General features: G+C 34.0%; 1 long non-coding RNA gene and 1 pseudogene across 1 annotated transcript in view; one reads left to right on the top strand and one right to left on the bottom strand.

The window, feature by feature from the left end:
• The window catches only part of LOC132040236 (uncharacterized), a 99,734-nt gene that overhangs the window by 44,280 nt on the left and 33,298 nt on the right, over positions 1-22,156 (bottom strand). The gene's annotated exons all lie outside the window — the stretch shown is intronic.
• LOC132040019 (UDP-glycosyltransferase 75C1-like) lies at positions 1,669-13,548 on the top strand (annotated as a pseudogene).

Here is a 22,156-nt window from a genome sequence, read left to right as displayed (position 1 = left end):
CTGATGCATTTAAGTTTTTACTGAAATAGTATCAAATGGATGGTTAAGCGACTAGGCAGATTAAAATTGATGATTTACGCAAATAGTCACATTTGTGTCACAATATTTGGAAATTCGCGACTTTTTCAGAGTTAGACCACTGATGAAGTTCTAAAATCAAAACTAATATGCAGGGTGTAATTTTGAAAAAGTGGACAACACTACAAGAATAACCATCTAGTCTAGTTCAAATAACACGATTAAAATGGTCTTTGGTTTCATCGATCAATGAAAAGAAATTAAATATTTTATCCAATTTGTCATTCATAATAATACTTTTAAGCATTTCTTGATTCGATCTATTTCTTCAAGATGGAAATGGTCTTTGGTTTTCTCAATAATATAATATAACAAGATCTGGCTGTTCTAGTTTGTCATTTGTATTAAGACTTCTGGCATTTGTTAAAGGGACCTGATAGTGAAATTAAAGTTTTTAAGTCGAAAAAACTTGTTCTTCTTGAAAAAAGTAGGGTTATAGTTGTTAATAATTATTATTAGGGAAGTTTTGTCACACAATGTGGATGAATTCGGCATTGAATATATCAAGGCACTAATGCTAAGATGGGGACAAAGGTGGATGGAGAAACTGAACGCAATATCTTTCACACGAAATATAAATATATAATATGTATAAATCACTAAAATTTACATAATTAAGTATACTAAATTTTGATTCATACTTTGAAAAATAGAATTAGATCAGGTGTTAACCTTAAATGTTGAACCCATCAATTTTTAATTTTGAATTCGGCTATGTGTGGAAAAGACAGGAGTAAGGCTAGTATTAAAAAATGAATTGATGATACTAACGTACGTGCATAGAAATGTTCTTGAGTGGTGAAGAGAAAGGGAAAATATGAGGAGGACGGCTACGAAATTCGGACAAGAATTAATCAAAAGGCATTCATTTTAATATTTAGTAGGCGTTTGGACATGAGCTGAATTATATTTGGAAAAAGAAGAAGGTAGTATTTGAAGTTAAATTGAAAAAAAAGTATTAGTATTTGAAGTTAAATTGAAAAAAAACTCTGAAAATTGAAATCGTGTTTGAACATGCATTTCACTTGAAAATATTGAAGTTTTCCGAGAATCTTTTTAACTTGAAAAACTGCTCTGTACCACTTTTTCAGATTTGAAAAACTTCTTTTCAAGTTTGGAGTAAAAATTTGATACATTGCAGAATCAAACTGGCTTTTCAAAAAAAAAAAAAAAAATCCTTGTCCAAAAGGGCCCTAAGGATATGAGAGTTAACCAATCGAAGGGAGATAATTATGCGTAATGAAGATTTGTTCTGCATTGAACTTTCATTTAACAAAACAAGTTTTTTTATTTCAGGCTCGAACGATAAGTACCTATGGGACGAAAGTGTATAAGATAGAAAATTTAGACACCACATTTGCTAATTTACCTATTTCTTTTTTATATTCCAATTGCTTTATCAAACTGTCAATTTTGAGTTTTAAGCTCCATGGTTTTGTCATTAATTATTACACACGCAAAAAGGTTCCTTTGTACTCTCCAAGTAATGGTAGTTGCACTCCCCGTTCCACAGACAAATGTGCCACCCTCCACCATCCACCAAGGTGTAATGTGTTATATATATTTCTTGAGCAAATCAACTATCCACCACAATACAAAACCAATAAAAAAATACAAGTACTAAACCAAGATCTTTATTGTTTTCACTAGGCAAAGAAAATATGGTGCAACCCCATGTCATTTTAACAACATTTCCAGCACAAGGGCATATTAATCCAGCACTTCAATTTGCCAAAAATCTTGTCAAAATGGGCATACAAGTGACATTTTCTACAAGCATTTATGCCCAAAGCCTTATGGATGAAAAATCCATTGCTAATTTTCCAAAGGGGTTGATGAATTTTGTTCCATTTTCTGATGGATTTGATGATGGTTTTGATCATTCAAAAGACCCTAAATTGTACATGTCACAACTTCGTAAATGTGGGAGTGAGACTGTGAAAAAGATTATTCTCAATTGCTCTGAAAATGGAAGTCCTATAACTTGCCTTCTTTACTCCATTTTTCTTCCTTGGGCAGCAGAGGTATGACTTAAGTTATTATTTATGGATAAGAGTATTTAAATTTTTCAATTATTGGTAATTATGACTTTTAGTGCTTATGATATCTGATTAAGCATATTGAACCTTCAATTGATTGAGCGGTTCACTTTTACTCTTAATACATTTACCAGATTATTGATTGCTACACCATTTAACTATCCACGTGTAATGTTAAGTTTGTACTATTACACAATGTTTGAGGGCAATATACTTCTGAATGTAGTCTAAGTATGTATAACATATTTGCTGCATAAAGGGATCCAGAAGACACATTTTTGTTGCTCGAAGGTTAAATATACATGCTTAATCATTATATCACAGTGACTAAAATCATAATTTACCAATAACGGTGGGCCAAAAGTGCTATAATTTTTTAAATATATTATGTTTCAGCATGTCCTCTCACATTTGAACCCAAGATCTCCTGTCCGATACTATTGAAATGTAGGATCATCTCATCTAAAACCTTAAACTATTAAAGATAGCACATTTTCAATTATTTAATTATATAGTATGTCTCAACAGGTCGCTCGTGAAGTTAACATCCCTTCTGCTCTCCTTTGGACACAACCAGCTACAATATTGGACATATACTATTTTCACTTTCATGGTTATGAAGAACAAATGGCTAACGAATCCATTGATCCAAATTGGTCCATTCAACTTCCAGGTCTTCCACTATTGAAAACTAAAGATCTTCCTTCATTTTTACTTCCATCAAGTGCAAAAGGAAGCCTTAGAGTTGCACTTCCCCCTTTCAAAGAATTAATAGACACATTGGATGCTGAAATTAATCCTAAAATTCTTGTGCATTCATTTGATGAATTAGAGCCTAAGGCACTCAAAGCAATTGAAGGTTACAAGTTTTATGGAATTGGACCGCTAATTCCTAGTGCTTTTTTAGATGGAAATGACCCTTTGGATTCTTGTTTTGGTGCTGATCTTTTTAAGAAATCAAATGATTATATGGAATGGTTAAACACAAAGCCCAATTCAAGTGTTGTTTATATATCATTTGGGAGTCTAATAAATCCATCAATAAGTCAAATGGAGGAGATATCAAAAGGCTTGATAGAAATAGGGAGGCCATTTTTGTGGATAATGAAAAAAAAATGAAAAAGACAAAGAAAATGAGAAAAAGATTGATTGTATTGAAGAGTTGGAAAAAATAGGGAAAATTGTCCCATGGTGTTCGCAACTCGAAGTTTTGAGACATCCCTCTCTGGGATGTTTTGTTTCGCACTGTGGATGGAATTCGGCTTTGGAGAGCTTAGCTTGTGGAGTGCCGGTCGTGGCGTTTCCTCAATGGACTGATCAAACACTACAGTAAAAACGCTTTTTCCCAGCAGTTTGTTCCTTTATTTTGCGACGGTTCAAACTGCCGCAGTATAAAATTAGCGGCGAGTTAGACTCGTCGCACGATAAGGGGTCGGAAAACCCTTTTCCGACGGGTTAGTATAACAGCTGGAATAACCGCAGCAAATTACTAAACAGAGGCGGTTTGGTTATGTTTAGCGACGGTTTGTAAGTGAGCTACTATTTCCCGGCGGTTTTGTTAGGTTTAGCGGCAGTTTGTAACTGATATACGATTTCCCAGCGGTTTAGGTTGATTTTACGACGGTTAAACCCATAAAACTAAAAATACGATTTTCCGGCAATTTGCAATTCAATTTGTTGCACTTTAACCCCATTTCATTCTGTAGAATTTGCCTAATTTTTACATAATCCAACCTATAACCAACATAGCAATTAAATAGAAAAAGAACTTTTGCAAAATATATAGCTCACTGCAATTAAAAGAGCTTTCTGGTCATATAACAAAAGATCTGATCACAAGACATAAAATCTGGACTACTCAATAAAAGGCACAGAGGCAAAATATAAGAACCAAAATCTGATATAAGAACTAAAATATGATAAACTGATGCAAAATCCACAGTTCCAGAAAAATAATTTCATTGCTAACAAAATTAGAACTGAAATCCATAAGCAAAATCCATTGAACAACATGATTAGCATCGTAGGGTTTCAACGTTTGGATGAGGAAGATGGTCTTGGCACATTTTGATGCTGAAAATATAAACATTAAAAACAAATAAGAACAATAAGGAATAACACTTTTCGGATAAAGAATAACCTACTACTTGAGTACCACAAAGTTTAACACTTTCAATAAAGGCAACTAATTTTTAAGAAAAGGTAGAAGAAAAGATTATGGTGATTACTGCAGCTGCCACTTCACTTTTACTACTACTTGCTTCTCACCATTCCCATTTGCAAATTTCAAAACCATCCACATGATTTAAATCTTATAACCATGTAAATAAAACCTTCATTTGACCTTGTCCTTTTCTTGAAGCACCAACTTAAAAATTCCTTCACAAAAAGCCAAAGGAGTAGACCTTTTTTTTCCCGCTGTTGCTAGTTCCATTTCCACCTAGAACTAGCAACAGAGGAAAATAAATAGATGAGGCTGATATAGTGAACTGATTAACTTGACAGACGCATATTGATTTCACAAGCAGCACACAAATTCAAATGTTTTCCAAAGTTTAAAGAGTATAATACATTCACACAAAAGTAGCAATGTATCAAGATTTTTCAATTGTCATTGCTATATACCAAACAAAACAATATATTAGAACTCTAATGGTTGCCAAAGAATCAATTACCAGAAAGCAGCATAGGCAGAGAGAGGAGGTAAAAACATACCGTCGCGGACTATCCATATCAGCCCAACTCGGCGGCAATTCCATTCCTTGTTGGACTATATATCTTGTTAGAAAGTTCTCGAAGCACGCCTTCTAGATCTCTCACTTTCCACCACGGATTGAAGCTCCGCATCTTCAACTTCATCTCCTCCATTTCATGATCTCGATTAGCTTGTGTTGAAGATACACCCTTAAATTGATAGGCATTTTGGCCAAACACTTGAGTAGGTGTCGCCCCATAACCCACTCCTCGAACCCGACCGCCGTGCTCCTTTCCTAACACTTGTGCAAGTGAATCAAATTAAATTTTCTTTGACACGCTATCCTGACTTTCAATCCTCTCTATTTGCTCCTACATAAATTTAGTATCAACCATTAAATAAGAATTTTTATTTTAGGTATATAAAGAAAATTGATCAATTATTACTTACACCAATAAGCTTGGCTGCTTCATTCATATATGTCGAGTCTTTCCGTTTTGTGAGTCAAGGGCCACAACTCTCCTCTACTCATTGGTCTCCCACGTTTACACTCCTACATTATCATGACCACAATCATATATTTAAAACTATAAGACCATGAAAAATTTGAAGAACAGGAAACAAATAACTTGAGCTTTTTAATTGACAAACCTCTTCGACTTTTCTCCTACGTAAGCTTTTGAACCATTAGTGTGTGTGTGTAAGTTTGCTTCCGTCGATTTTCGACGTGCAGCACATCTTCTGCACTTGTATTAACCAAGAATTAATAAAAGCCATAGTTGAATTTTTTCTTTTCAGCTTTGAAAACAATTAAACCCATAACATCATCATTAAATGCAGGGTCTAAACACTCCACAACAAACACAGATAAGGATAAAACAGTTAATATATGCAACAACATTTTCGGGAAAAAAAATCCCTTTGTCCAACAGATAAGGTAAAGGTTTGGGTTTAAGCTAAAGGACGGGGGAGTTTGGTGTGTGCACAGGTGGGTTTTAGAAGGAAAATAAGAGGAGAAATGTTTACATAAACATTTACCTAGACCAAATAGTAAGAATAACCATCTAAACCAAAAATTAAAGTGTTGGGCCTGCTGGTTGCTTTTTGTGGCTGCACGCAGAAGTGGAATTGCCAACTGTGAGCTGAAGCAATTTTGTGCATATTATGCCCTGTTCAAAACCTCAAACTCTATTGGTTTGAGATTTGAAGCTTAAAGAACTCACCAAATAATATGTTACCTGTGTTTTCTTATCCTTGCGGTATTGAAGAAACCATGTCCACCGGTCAAGATCAATTCCACCGGGACGTCTTGCAACATTTTCCTCAAAAGTCAGTGACTCTTTATAAAAGCTATGATAGAGAGAACATCTAGTATCTTTCCATGTCTTTCCAATACTCTTCATCATGTAGTCTCTTAATCGACCATCCTCCACAAGAATCTTCTTCGCATAAGACAATATATCATTAAACAAGTCGACATCTATCTTCATCTATTATTTGACATGATTTATTATAAGTCATTGGGAGAAAGAAAAGGCCAAACACACTACAAATAACAAAACAAAGATGGGACCAAAAGTTAGGTAAAAAGAAAGCAGAAAACAATGATAACAAAACAGCTTTAAACAATTCTCTTAGTGCAAGTATAAACAAACACAAAAATCCAAAAAGTCAGTAACCAATGTCTGTATTTGTAATGACTACTTGAACTTAGAAAGAAATTGAACTGTTTTCATATTCAAGTTACTGGAATTTATCATTTTCTATTCAGACATTCCATATTTCAGGAATTTCCGGAAACATACTCCATCTTAGGAGAAATAAATAGTTATTTCAACAGAAAAAAAATATAATAATAGTGCACCTGTATAATGTCGTCATATACGCTATTCTTGTAGTTAACTGGAACCTTACGCCATGACTTGTAACACATAGGAAATTTAGAAAAGTCAGACCCTAAATCTCCCATGAAGCCACCCAAGAGACCACCTGCATCATCTATTGGTTGGCTAAGCTCATTGCACGGGATGATAATCCTTTTACCCGTAGGAAGTGACCAAATATCTCGCACCTCTTTCCTTCTGTAATGGTACCACCCTCATCTAGAACAAAAATTGTCATACTTTAAATAATATTGTTGCCAAGCAAATCGAAAATACAAGAGTAGTAACGATGCTTACCAATAAGACTGACAATCCAATAGCTCTTCTTCTTACTTGCGTAGTCTCACTAGAAGTAGGAGGGGACATCATCATCATCCGATGAATTAGATTCGGACGAAGCATACTTAGGCCCATGTGTCGGTGGCATGCTAACATGATCACTACCATTAGACAACGAAGCACCGTAATGAGCTCCAAGACAAGTTTTTGATGCAGAACCGGCTTCAGTGGTGCAACCTTAAAGCGTTTACACCTAACCTCATGAGAATTTGCGAAGTGATCTCGTATCAAGTGGTGTAGCCTTGAACCTTCTTGGCCTAGCCATTGCTGCAAATATAGGCAGAAAGTTAGTAACACATAATTTTAGCAACAACCAATTAAAAAGCAGAGACTTTAATAGAGAAAAATGAAGTCAAAATTAACATCAAGTGTCAAGACAGAAGCCTATTATACAGGTGGAGGAACTCTAATTAAATATGCAACAAACAGTTTGGATGAAGCAGTGTTCATTTAAAACATTTTAAATCTAGAAGTCATATTTCTAAATAATATTTATCTTCATCTTCTATTTTCATCCCTTGTCAATCGTAAATATTGATCGCCATCAGAAACCGACTACCCAGATCTTCTTGTGAAGAAGAAATGACATCATAAATGGACTCTTCTTCTGTTTCTTCTCCCATGTCATACAAGTCTCTTGGTTTTAGATGAACAACAAAGACTCCAATCGTTTTTCTTTTTCATCATCAACGTAATATACAAGTTGGGCCCGTGATGCCAATATATACTGACTCATGCTCTTCCCGATCACCAAGATGTATCAAATGGGAAAAATTAACACTCGTAAAACCCAACTCGTCTTTTTTTATGCCTCTATCAGTAGTGGTATTAGCCCATTGACACTTGAACAATGTAACTGTAAATTGACCATTGTAGTTCAATTCGATTATGTCCACCAATTTTACGTAATACGGAACACCTCCAACTACCATATTGTTGTCACGGTTGCTTGCATAACTTCTAGTATCAAATGTACCAAATACTCCACGAGTTTTGAGTTTTCGATACCCCTTCGCTCTCGTGATAGAGTTCTAAATTTGAACCCATTGACATTGTATGAAGTAAATCTCTTAGCTTCTTCAAGTGGTCCAACCGCAAGCCACCTAAGTTCCCCGGAATGCTCGTTTGACGTCATTCAAAATCTGGCATTGAAAATGAGCCATATAAATTCATGATTGATTAAATCTCCAAAGTAGGAAGCAAAAATGACATAACTTTCACTTACTCGCTTTTGAAACCAGTCAACAAATTCTTTGTGCACAATTTTATCTATCGTAGATTCCGGCCGAGTTTGACTTCTTAACCTTCTCTTTGTTTCTGTCCTAAATTCCCTGTGTAGAAAATAAGTTAACAAAATATGGAGTACAATTGGAATCCCACTTCGTAATTAGTCAAGGTTGGTTAGATTAATTTTCGGTGAATTAAATAGCACAAATCAAAGCAACAAGAATGAATGGGTAGGAAAAACGGTTAGCGACAACGGTAGCTATAAGAGTCGGTGATAAGAAAATAGAGAGCGTAGAGAAATGAAAACAGCTTTGCATATAATTATGATAAAATCACAACTACTTGGCTACTTGCTAGATAAAATCACACACACACAAAAATCTACTAGATTGCATTTAATTTTACTTACTTTGGATAAATGGGTCAACTCTATGGACAATTAATTAACACATGACGATGTGCTTGTAGCTTCTGCATTGGTGGTAGCTTAAAATATGAACCCGCTACTGATTTGCCAATTTTTGGGAACATAGTTTCCTTTTCATGATATCCAACATCATCAGGTTTATCATCCACACGCCTCGGCCTATTCATTCTTGTCTCGACATCTTCAAAATATCTTGAGCAGAATGTTAGAATTTCATCTGCCAAATAACTTTCAGCAATTGAGCCTTCAGGTTGCGCCATATTACGCCATATTACGTACAAAAGACTTCAAATGCCCCAAGAACCTGTGTGATTAAACAATTACTGACTTAGACAATGCAACTTATATAGCTAAACAAAGTGGATAAATAACTTAGCAAAATAAGGTTACCTTTCTATAGGATACATCCATCGATAATGTACCGGGCCACCACGTCTCACTTCATCAACTAAATGAACAACTAAGTGAACCATGACAGTAAAGAAAGATGGAGGAAATATCATTTCTAAATGACACAAAGTGAGAATGATTTGATTTTAGAGGTTATCAAGGTCCATGGGATTCAACACTTTAGAACATAACTGCCAAAAATGATGAAAGATCGGCTATAACCCAGACACTAAGCCATGTAATGCGTTTCTCAACGCTATCGGTAATAGTTGCTGCATAAGAATATGGCAATCATGACTTTTCAACCCAAATAATCTTCGTTGCTTCACATCAACACATCTCGAGATATTGCTTGAGTAACCATCTGGAACAACCACATTCATTAAAGTCCTTAAAAAAATGTCTTTCTGTTCATTTGTCATAGTAAAAATAAACGAGAGGGACAATCTCCATGCTCATCGTGCCAAAGATCGGATTTTATGCCCATTGATTGTAGGTCTTTTCGAGCATTAACGTGATCTTTTGACTTTCCGTTTTCATTGAGCAAAGTATTTATCACATTGTCACACACATTTTTCTCAATATGCATTACATCAAGATTGTGACGCAATGAGTTAAACTCCCAATACGGAAGTTCAAAGAATATACTCTTTTTTTTTCCACCGTGGATAATCACTTTGGATATTCTCGTTTCCCACGTCTTCTTTTTTTCCCATTAACTTCGATTATTGGCATTTTTCAAAGGAAACATGTAGATTCTCAACTTGTCTTAAAATGTACGAGCCCGATAATTGTACGGTGGATTTCGTTTGTCAACCGTACCATCAAATCGGACCTTGGCCAATCTAAACTTGTGACCAACATTTAGAAACCGACGATGGCCCATAAAGCACCATTTTCTACTATGTTGAAGTCGACAGGGTATGGTATCGATATTACACATGGGACAAGCAAACTTACCATACGTGCTCCACCCGGACAAAATACCATATCCCGGAAAATCACTAATTGTCCACATCAATCTTTGCTCTCATTTTGAAAGTTTCGGTTGACAAAGCATCAAAGGTCCGAACACCATCCCACAACTCCTTCAATTCATCAATCAAAGGTTGTAAGTAAACATCAATATCATTCCGGGCATTCTCTTACCCGGAATTATCATTGAGAGAGATGAAGTTAGATCGTTTCATGCATACCCACGGAGGGGTGTTGTACGGAATTAGAACCACTGGCCAAATGCTATGATTAGCGCTCATATGTCCAAAAGGATTGAACCCATCACTCGCTAAGTCAAGACGGACATTACGTGGATCTTGAGAAAATTCAGGAAATGTGAAGTCAAACTTTTTCCATGCTTCAACATCTCTTGGATGCCTCAATAAGCCATCCTTATGACAATCAACACTATGCCATCTCATATCAGAAGATGTCTTACTAGACATGAACAACCTTTGCAGTCGTGGAATTAGAGGAAAATAACGAAGAACTTTTGCAGGTTGCGGTGTCTTCTTTTTATTTGCTTCAAGATCACTGGAAATTTTTTTCTTAGAATTAACCTTCCATCTAGATGTGCTACATCGCTTGCATTCTTGTCTTTCTTTATCTGCTCCCCTATATAACATACAATCATTTGGACATGCATGTATTTTTTTATAAATAAGACCAAGTTTTTTAATAGTTTTCTTGGCCTCATAGAATGACTTGGGGATCTTTGCATTCTCAAAGGCATCATGCAACAACGACTCTATTATCATCGTCATGGCTTTATCACTCATCCCACACATGCACTTAATGTGATAAAGTCTCACTAGAAAAGACAACTTTGAGTACTTCACACACCACGATAAAGTTCTTGTTCCCCATCCCTCATTAACTCATAAAACTCTTTAGCTTTATCATTTGGACCATCAGTAAAGGCAACATGTTATCTTCGCCTTCGGTTTCGATCCATGAGATGTGGCATGTTCTTGGTCAACAAAGTTGTCCACGAAATTGAAAACATCATTAACCATGTCTTGCATTGGATTATCACGAGCTTCAATATGTTGACTTTCATGTCTAGTGGTCAAGTTTCTCCTACATCCTTCTCACCATGTAATAACCAAACAGTGTAACCTCGCCGAAAAATTTGAACAACGAGATGATCGAATACCTCTCTCTTGTCGATATAGTCTAAACCCACAACTAGAACAAGGACACTTAATCCTATTATCGGATGACACATTAGAAAATGCAAAGTCTAAAAATATTTGTAGCCCTTTCTTATACTCAAGTGTAGTACGAGGCTTCGATATCAACTCTTATCCATCCTAAATCGACAAAGGTTCAAACAGTATCAAGAACAGCTCCCTCACATCAATGAAGATGACTCAACTGTATTTTTTCAGAATTAGCCAAAAAATTTACCAAAAGTACATAAATCAATTTTACCAAAACAAGCATATATGCATTTACAAAAACTGTTGGAATTGAAAGGAAGGACATCCGGAGATTGTGATAATTTGCATACTTAGAACAAGGAGTAGAAAATTAAGTGATCATTCAAGTAAGAACTTGGAGCACAAATAAGAAGAGAAAGGAATTGACTCATTCAAGTAAGAACTTGGAGCACAAACAAGAAAACATGATTGCATTAAATTTACACAGAATATGAAAATGAAGAGAAAACAAACACACTATAGTAGTTGATATTGAGGAATTAGCTGATCAATTGGAATTGGGATCCAAATTTTATATTGTTGGATATTCCATGGGTGGACAAGTAGTCTGGGGCTGTCTCAAATATATTCCTCATAGGTACTGTTCAATTCTTTTTTATTCTCTCTGTCTCAATTTATATCTCACCTTCCTTTCTAGTAAAAAATTATTCGTTCTATATTTAGTAAGTTTTAATTTTAGCATTTCCATTTTATCCTTAGCAAAGACTCTTTTATAGGAAGGACATGAAAGAAGGGTTCATTCAAGTAAGAACTTGGAGCACAAACAAGAAAACTAGCGCCAAAATCAACAGATTACACAGAATATGAAAATAAACACACTAACAAGAGAGCACTTAGATTCTCAAGCTAGGGCCTAAATTAACAATATACTTACAATTTAGGGAAAATCACAGCCTATCAAAGCAACAATTACTGCAAAAATCAACAGATTACTTCATGCATTTTCAAAACAGGGCCTAAATTAACAATATACTTACAATTTGGGGAAAATCACAGCCTATCGAAGCAACAATTACTGCAAAAATCAACAGATTACTTCATGCATTTAGCAAATTGGTGAAATCAGTACAAAAAACTTCATTAAAATTTGGGGAAATCACTAGATAATCATTTAAGCTATTTAAAACCCTAGCAAACTGATTTAGCAGTAAGAATCGATCCTAATTAAGCTAAACTGATTTAAAACCCTAGAGATTAGGGAAAATAATCTAAATTTGAAGAAACAATTTACCGATTTCACAAAATTTGGAGAACTTTGTAGAAATTTAGCTAAACTGCAATTTATTTAGCTAAACTGATTTCAAAATGATTAAAACTTTGCAGAAATAAACTTACTTTTCAGATTTGTAGAACTTTTCGAATCGTCAAACTCCACTTACGGAATATTGGGAATCGTCAAAATCGTCAAACTTACATTTAAGATTTGTTATAAAACGGCTAATATTGGGAATCGGAAGTAGTATTGTATGTCAAAATTACGGAAGTAGTATTGTATGAAATTGAGAAAGTGAGTTGGTGAAGAGAGTGTGAGAAAGTGAGTTGGTGAAGAAATAATAGTGGAAGTGTGGAACCTTTGCAGTCGTGGAAGTGTGTAGAAATACAATGTCAATAGGTTGTCGGGTCCATTTAGTGTAAGAAACATTAAGTTGTAATTTAAGTTGTAGCGACATTAATGTTATTTTAAAAGGCCAAACCGCCACAAAATCAAAATAAACTGCCGGAAAAATTATAATTAATAAAACTGCTGGGAAATGAAAATAGACCGCCGGAAAATCACATAATTTTATGGCTATTATTGAACCGCCATGCCAATCACTGGGAACTAAATATATAGCGGCAGTTTCATCAAACTGCCCCAAATAAACCGTAGCTAAGACCTTTTTTTTTGTAGTGAAATGACAAATGCCAAGCAAATTGAAGATGTGTGGAAGAGTGGAGTGAGAGTGAATGTGAATGAAGATGGTCTTGTTGAGAGTGAAGAAATGAAAAGGTGCATTGAATCGGCTATGGATGGAGGGGAAAAAGGGGAAGAAATGAGAAATAATGCTAAGAAATGGAAAGAACTGGCTAGAGAAGCTGTGAAAGAAGGTGGATCTTCACACAAGAATTTAAAGGATTTTATTGATGAAGTTGCTAAAGGTTATTGATATGTTTTACAACTTATTCTTTAATCTATACGGCATTTTGTTTTTCTCTTTTTGTAGTTTTGCTTATTATTTGTTAAGAATAAAATGAAAATAGCTCCTATGTTGTTCAGTCTTTTAGAAAACGTCGACGGGTGAATGTTGGATCATCAAAGGTAGCGAATTTTTGGAGGATCCAACACGGGTGCGGCAACTGTTGACACCCAATTTCGTCCCTCCTTTATTCCTATTTATTCATTGGGTTTCTAAAGTTATTGACGAGCTAAACACTTTATTTTTCACTCTTATTTTTATTACTAGCATTACTTTATCACAAATTCCAAAATGGTTCGTCATCATTTTATTTTCGGATTTTGTACTCATTAAATTAATTATACTTTATCAAGTCCTTTATTTTCTACATATTAATCACTAATTATCATAGTATATATTGTACTAGTTATTAAATTAGAAGCCCAAAAAAAAAAATTAAAATAAAGGAAGAAGGATCCATATTTTCAGCCAAACAGCTAGCCCAATTCGTGAATAGATCGGCCCAACTTTTACACTTTCATTACCCTAAATTACCCGACCCGGCCCACGTGGTTACACTTCTACATGTCCACTACCTAAACCTAACGATGAAACAAGAGCAGGGTCTTCTCCTCTTTCCTTTTTTCAACAAAGCTCCAATTTTCTTCAACAATGGCCCATTTTCGTGCAAAATATTCTGCTACTTCAAACGAAAACCAAGCCCCTCTCTCTTCTTCATCTCCCTCTCCCTTTGCAGCTAAAATACCAGCTCCCCTTTAACCTTACACAGCTTTGCCACACAAACTGTCCCTACGTCTGAGCTTTCTGTCGATTGACAGGAAAAGGGTTTCCATTTCTCGCTTCACAAAGACCAGAAAGAATCAATCCACTTCGGGCATAAATCCGAAGCAAATCACGTGAAGCAAACCCCGGCGTTCGTTGACTCAACTTTGAATTGGGTTCAATCCCGCCCAAATCGAAAACCCTAGGTTGATTTACACCTATAAAGATCTCAGCCAAAAAAAAGGAGATTTTTCCTTTTCAACATTATTGCTAAAAAAATAAACAAACTTTCTATCAGAGATTGGGATCTGTTCGTGAGTCGAGAAGTACCTCCCACACCCAGTTCACTGTACCCAAAACACGTCGGCACTGTCCCACTTTTGCTCTATTTGTTCTAAATAACCTACTTTGTTATGAATGTAATTTACTTGGGTTTAGATGTGACGAAATGATTATACGACATATCGATATTGGTTGTTGATTTTATTTGATCTACAAGATCATGACTGTTTGTTTAAGCTGATAGGATTAATGTTGAATGGCTAGTTTGAGACTTAGGTTAGTTTACCATGTCTTCGCTGCATGGTTTAAGTCGAATTCGATTAATGCTAGATGATAGTTGCTTGTCTGTTTAGTTGTGGTTTCCTCTAGTTTACATTGCCATGACTGTTTTTTTTTTTTAAGTGGAATCTGATTAATGTTAAGGGGTAATGGTGTGCTCTTTATCTGTTCAAAATGATTTAGTGTGGGCTGTTAGATTATATGGTTTGGCCTTCAAGTGCATATGTGTTTTACATTCTTGTTTTCGTTGGAATCTGTCCTCGTCTTCAGTTGAATAGTCTGTCCTTCTCTTCTCTTAATTTTTATTTCTCTTTCAGTTAATAGAAATCAGTAGCATTTTTTCTTTCAAAGTTTTTTTTTTAAAAAGCCTAAAAAAGGCTGTAAAATATGCCCTTTCAGTTCTAGGTCCTGTTTGTGTTCGAGCAAGAATTTAGCTGTTCTTCTTGTGTGACTAGTTGCTGTGACCCTCTCCCTATTCAGGCTCGATTATTTCATGTCTTTTGGTGGAAGTAAATGGACTCGGTCTTAGGAAATAGACAAGGCTGAAGCTGGTTTCTCCCCTTTGAAAACCAGTTAAACTAAAAAGGGCTTCAACCTCCATCGACAATGATTTTTCTTTCGTGGTTGTTTAAGTTTAAATCTGTACCCTCGCCCTATATGTTTAACTCACTGTTCTGGAAATTGTGTATGGCAGAGGGTCTTATCCAGCTCGAAAGAATATGAAGGGTCTGGTTTCGAAAGTTTATTCGGATGTGTAAATCTTGTTTAACTAATATGAATATAGTTTAGGGAGCATGTATCAAGGTTAGATGTCAACTGCTTCAACTTAAAAATTGCTTAAAACAACCTTGTAGACCTCTTGTTCTAAGTAGACATTATGGCTATCGATGGGTCTGAACTACTTCCTTTCTTGTGCTGATTTTGATCTACCCATACTGTACATTGTCATATTCTCATGAATGTGTTTACATTGGATACCCTCTAAATCCCCTATGTTTATATACTGGAAGCTAAACAGACCATGACAACAAAAACCATGCCCTGGTCCTGTACAGTTGGTGTCAGCTACCACATTAGTCCATTTAAACTAACCTCATACCGATATATATGCCACATAATTAAATATCAAGATTATCCAGCAAGTAAATATGCATATGATACAATCAAGAAGTGATTTTTATACCTGACCAGTACGAGTACGACCAATCAGATCAGTGCCCTTTTTCCCTGTTCTTCCTCACTGTTTTGCTCAAAAAAGAATAGTGGTGGCCTAGTGTGCTCCTCTAATGCTATTACGATCATTTAAATGTTTGAATGATGATGTGGTTATGGATTTGCTTGTATGTTTCCTTCATTATTAAGACGCAGTAAAGCATCTCTAGCTCCTCTTTTACTTTGTTTATTTTGCATGACTCTGGAGCCTAAGAGTCTCATTTTTGAGACTCGGCTACACCACCACTGAACGACAACCTAGCTGTTGTATTCATAAAATAATGTGGTTTGTTGCTGCTGCTTCCCTGTGACAAATTGCCGTATCTCTTAGGCAAACAGCTGACGTGTTTAAGGCCTAAGCCAACTGCTTGCCATAAGCTGCTGATTACGCCTCTGTTTTTCCTTCCCATGTTCGAACTGCATGGGTTATATAGAAAGCCATGGACCTTGGCTAAATGTTCCATTAATTTGTTTCGTTGTGTAGTTTACCTGCCTCTATTTGCTTGTGTGGTATTTGGTGAGCATTAAGACTAACAGTCGGTTTAAATTAGATATGTTAAATTTCATCTATAGCTAGTAACTAAGGGAGTAATTTTATTCACATATGGCAGTACACGTCCCTGAGGGCAGTAGCTAATTTTTTTATTTTTTTATTTTTTTTGTCATATAGAATGTGACTTAAGTTTAGAGATTAAAATCAACAACCCAATATTTGGTTTTCTCTCTTTTCAAGTTCAAATGGTCTTTTTCCTTTAAAAGAAGTAATTTTCAAAGGTGTTAAACTTGAAATAATGCATAAGCCAATACTCGCTTATCTTAATCAGATTTGCTTCTAACCTTGCCCCATAACGTATTAAAAACAGTTTGTCTACTTCGGGTCATTTTTCTAACACAACTTTAGTCAATGCTTTATAATTCAAAATATCTAAGTATAAGTTATTCTTTTACCGTAAGATTTCATACTTATACTTAACATTAGCTTTTTTAATTAATTTTAAGTCCGATCGGTTAACCATTATTAATGGATCTTAGAGGATGCATAATATCTTCCCTCTAGATTGGTTGAACCTTTACCTAAAATCTTAAGTTTCGTAGACATTAAACGGAGTTAATTTTAAAAATAACTTTAATGAATTTTAGGTGTTCTAATTCACCATAAATAATTAGGTGGCGACTCTTTAACTTTAATTAACCCCGGAATTATCGGGATGTTGTAAACTATTTTGACTCCGGTTAAAATAGGGTATAACAACAACATTTATGAAAAGTTCGAAACGAACATAGGACAACTTAGTGGTCTTGGTATTTCTATATATTTCAAGTTCAAAACTCAACTTAGTTTGTGCCATTTAAGTTTTACTTAATAAAATACAAGTTGAGAAAGTATAAAAAGATCATGACAAGTTATAGTCATGTTTTTGAGTTTCGAACGGAAGATTTGGTTTTGTAATCCATTGCAAATGTTATTTTTGTTAAATGATCCTTTTCACATGATCAGATCAGTAAATAAAACACAAGAAATCTTTGTCAAAGATCATTTCCTCAGTAAATTCGTGTGTTTTACTTTAGTTGCTTGATTAAAGCACTATTACTTTGTACAAGAAAATCGAAAATATAAATATTTTAGAACAATGTCATGTGCATCCTTTTTCTACTGATGGGGACCAGTTTATATGTGCAATAATTGAGATCTTGTTTCTTGTGAAATGCTTTATCAATCACAAACTTTTGGATTCTATATATCAGTGGCAGGTTGGCAGCCATGTATTCACCTTTTCAATTGTAATTATTCTCATATTATCATCTCAAGCTAACAATCAGATATCTCTGAGTTCAAACTCGAGTAATGGAGAAATCGTGGTAAACCCTAGAGAACGCTTTCGCCTTTAATGGACCTTACGTGGCGCAAATTTCGATTAGTTGGACCAGTGGGTTCCGGATGCCTTTGTGAAAGAAGTGATGAAATGGATGTAACCCCTCCATTCTTAATTATCGATCCCGAATTCGAGTCTTGGGAATGGAAAACCCCTTTGGTAAAGCCTTGTTAGAGACCGCTTTCGCTAATAGACATTACGAGGATATGGATCTTAATTAGTCGGACGAGCGAGTCACTTATTCCAGATGGTTAAGAAAAAGAACTAGACAACATGCAGTGCGAGTAGCTATGAATTTGTGGCTACATTTGTACATAGAAAGATATTTAACTACACAATAATTGAATGTGCGTGGATGTTCTCTTCGCAACGTCAATTTGACAACATGCAGTGCGAGTAGCTATGAATTTGTGGCTACATTTGTACATAGAAAGATATTTAACTACACAATAATTGAATGTGCATGGATGTTCTCTTCGCAACGTCAATTTGCTACAGTGTCCACTCATTGATCATCCACACGCTCCATCAGACAACTCTGCCTAGTTTATATCATTTAACACCAAGAAAAAATATCTACAACCTCAACCAATTCTTTACCTAAAAAAAATGGAAACTTTGAGTGATGATTGCCATGTTCTTCTTCTTACATTTCCAGGACAAGGAAACATCAATCCATGTATTCAATTTTCCAAGAATTTGATCAAATTGGGCGTAAAATGTAAATGTCACATTCTGTCAAATAAAATTATAAGAAAAGGAAAAAGGACAAAAAAGAAAAAGAAATGAAATAAAAAAGGTAAAAGATAATATATGTGTTCCGTCTTTGATGGAATCAAATCCCTTAATTTCTAATATTTGCCTTTTTTTTTCCCTTCCATTTATTTTTTTCCTTTCTTTAGTGTAATTTATTTTTTCAGCTTAACTTAAGAAATTATCTCACTTGTAAAGCATTTAAACAATAAAATAAAAAATTAATACTACAGAATAGATTTTTATATTTCAAAAATATAGTACTAATCACTAAGTAATTAACATAAAAATATATCCTGTCTTTTAAACAAAGAAAAATAAATTAGCTTAGAAATATTAGATGGCAAGAGAATGGTAAGTTATTTAAGATTTTGTTTTCCATATATATACATTATTGAAAGAAAAGAAAAGGAAGTAAAATTGAAAGGAAACCAAAATTAAAGGGAAGAAAATTTAGACTTCTAAATACCAGAACCCGTCAATAACGAAATTAATTTTGTATCTTCTATCTTACTCCTACTTCATATACTTTCTTTGGTCTTCTTCTCTCTCTTTTTTTTTATTTTTTATTTTTTATTTCCGTGAATTAGTGCTTCCATCCATATTCTTTTTCCTTTTCCGTTTGCTCTTTTCCTTATTCCTCCCATAAATTCTGTTTTAGTTACCCAGGCAATTCCTGTTATTTGTCATCCTAATTTTCTGTAAAATTCCATAAATACTTTTCGCACATTTTAGACATATTATACATTACTATTATATATAAGTGAGGATGTGAGGTTTTTGTCGTCCTCACATCGTCATAGCATCGAATAAGGGTGTTCCATGTGGCTGCTTACATTTCCTTGCATTTTTTCATTTTTGTCCTAATTCATTTCTGATACTTCCACATGTGCTTTTATATATAATTGGTGTCCTGTGTACCTTTAAAAAATTAGACGCAAATAGTTGCTTAGCACGGCATAGTCCAAACATAAACTAAGTGGACGGCCAAACCATTATCCCCCATCTCTTTGTTTTAATCGGTTTCATTTCACAGGCCTTTCTTCTTTGTTTATGTTTTTATAAAAATAATATTAGTAAAACTTTAACAGCTTTAAGGGATTTTTTTTTTTTTCATAACATATGAAGCAAAGTTCTACAATAAACAGCTTAATAAAAAAGGCCTAAAGCTTCTTCCAAGAAGGAAATTTCACGTGATATTTGGAGGTTAAAAATGAGGGATAAGCTATAAGTCGATAGGGGTGTTCACGGTTTGGTTAAAATTCGATTCGGTTAAATAAATAGATAGCTGTTTGGGTTTTGATTTGATTTTAAATTTTAAAAGACCGATAATATTTGGTTTGGTTTCGTTTTATTAAAAACAAATCGAAGAAAAAATCAAGTCAACCCGATAAAAAAATATAAACAATTTTTATAATTATATATACAATAAATATATTAACTTTTATAAATAATTTTATGCCTTGTTTACTTTGTCATTAAAATTTTCTTTATGTCTATTAGGCTGATGAACTTTACATCTTAAGCTCACATTTTAAAAGAAATTCATAAGTCCAAACTCATTTATTCAAAGAAATAAGTATGAGATTTACCTTATAAAATAAGTTATATTTCTTATAAACTCTATTCACTTGAGTAAAATTTAAAGATCTTACGACAAGGAAAATATTTATACATAATAGTGCTCACCATACTGGTTTTATAATTGGTTGTATTGTGTAACTTTTTTAAAAAATCTCTTCTTGCTGCTAATTAGATTAATCATTTGATCCATAATATATGATGGTTTTAGTTTTTATATTTAGTTTGAAATAAATATTCTTTTATATAATCAAGCAAGATTCTTTTTTCAAGACTTACCCTTATTTATATAATTTTTACATAATCAAGAAATCATATTAGATTGATAGTATTTAATTATAGATAATTTAGAGAAAAAAACTTTTACTTTTCGGGGTGAGTAATTTATTTAAGGGTGTGCCCAAGTTAAAAACACCATATAATTTAAATCGATTAAGACATTAAGTACCTTTACATTATTAATTTTTCCTTAGACCGAGGAAAATTTAGGTAACTTTGGAACCCAATTTTATTTTCAATTGAAGCATTTATTAAGTTTTATTTTACATTTAAACATGCATCTCATGTCATATTTTTCTCTCCCTATTTTTCTCTCTATTTATTTTAAACCTCTAAAATTTTGCTTCTTTAGTGAAATCACGTGTGCTTACAAATCCGAGAAGTAAAATTAGTGAGTGGTCTTGTATATTGTTGAAAATGAAGGTAGCATTATTAGTCAATATGCGATTATTCTTGAGGTTCATCAAATTATTTTGGTTATTTCTTGAATTTCGTCTAAAAATAAAGTTAACACCCCTATTTAACTAGCATAAAGCCTCGACACACAACATAAATGAGTGAAAATTAGTAAATACCCAAAGAAATCTATTTCTATCTATAATTAAAATCTCTATCTCACAAAATTATAAAAATACAAAAATATTTTTCAGTTTATAATCTTGCCAAATTGTAATAAACATACTTTATCATGTTTATAGAATATGAATCACTTGCGTCCCTTTGATATTTTTACTTTTCTTACCAAACTTGCTTTCTCATAAATAACTTTTTCTTTAAATATTATCCAATTATATGATGAGGAAACTTTAATAATTATGAAAACTTATCAAAAAAATATGCTTAGCCTGCAATTACATTAAATTAATTATTTCGCAGACAAATGTGGTACAAATTATATTTATTGATAAAAAGTTTTATATTATTATTATATCTTGAGTTTGGACCCGAGCTTAGCACGAGCCTCCGACAACTAGTTTTGTATATAAAAGAGGAGAATGAAAAGAACACAATTTGCAAGGAAACGTACAAAGTTTGTTTGTATTGTCCTAGAGAATTCTGCCTTGAGGCCCAAATAGGCAGAAGTCTCTAGAGATGCCTAAATTATGAAGTAAGATAATAGCATACTATATTAGGAAATTGCTACTCACGTGATACACGCTGATGACCAATAATTCACTTGACTAAAAGCCTATATATATGGCCTTTCATCAAGCAAGAAAATGTACTCACACACAATTAGCTCTTCTTCTCAACAATATATCAAATAGTCCAAATTGTGTTAACATGGCTAGGAAGTGTCAATCTCACAAGCTAGCTAACTTTTTTGTCATTCTCCTAGTAGCAGTACTGGCTGGTCGGTAGCTTCATCATCCCTAATTTACATCATCCCCCTTTTTTTTTTTTCCAAAAGTTCACCATACGGTGACACAGTGTTAATCATGTAGCAAAAGTTAAGCTCCAACCTAGAAAGATTGTAATGCTTCTCTTTTAACAACAGTCTACTTTTAAGCTCATCCCTAATTTACTCATATAATGGTGCGTGCATTTTGTTTACTACAAAACAAAATTGGAATTAGTTTCGAATCCCAGTCTGTCGCTAAACAGCTCGCAATTAATAATTTTTTATAATCTCTCGCTAATCCGTTGCTAAATAGAATTA

The sequence above is a fragment of the Lycium ferocissimum genome, chromosome 12 (genome assembly GCF_029784015.1).
Source record: "Lycium ferocissimum isolate CSIRO_LF1 chromosome 12, AGI_CSIRO_Lferr_CH_V1, whole genome shotgun sequence".
In the NCBI taxonomy this organism is placed as follows: domain Eukaryota; kingdom Viridiplantae; phylum Streptophyta; class Magnoliopsida; order Solanales; family Solanaceae; genus Lycium; species Lycium ferocissimum.
Note: the sequence above shows the minus strand (reverse complement) of the source record. Positions and strands in the feature narration are given on the sequence as shown.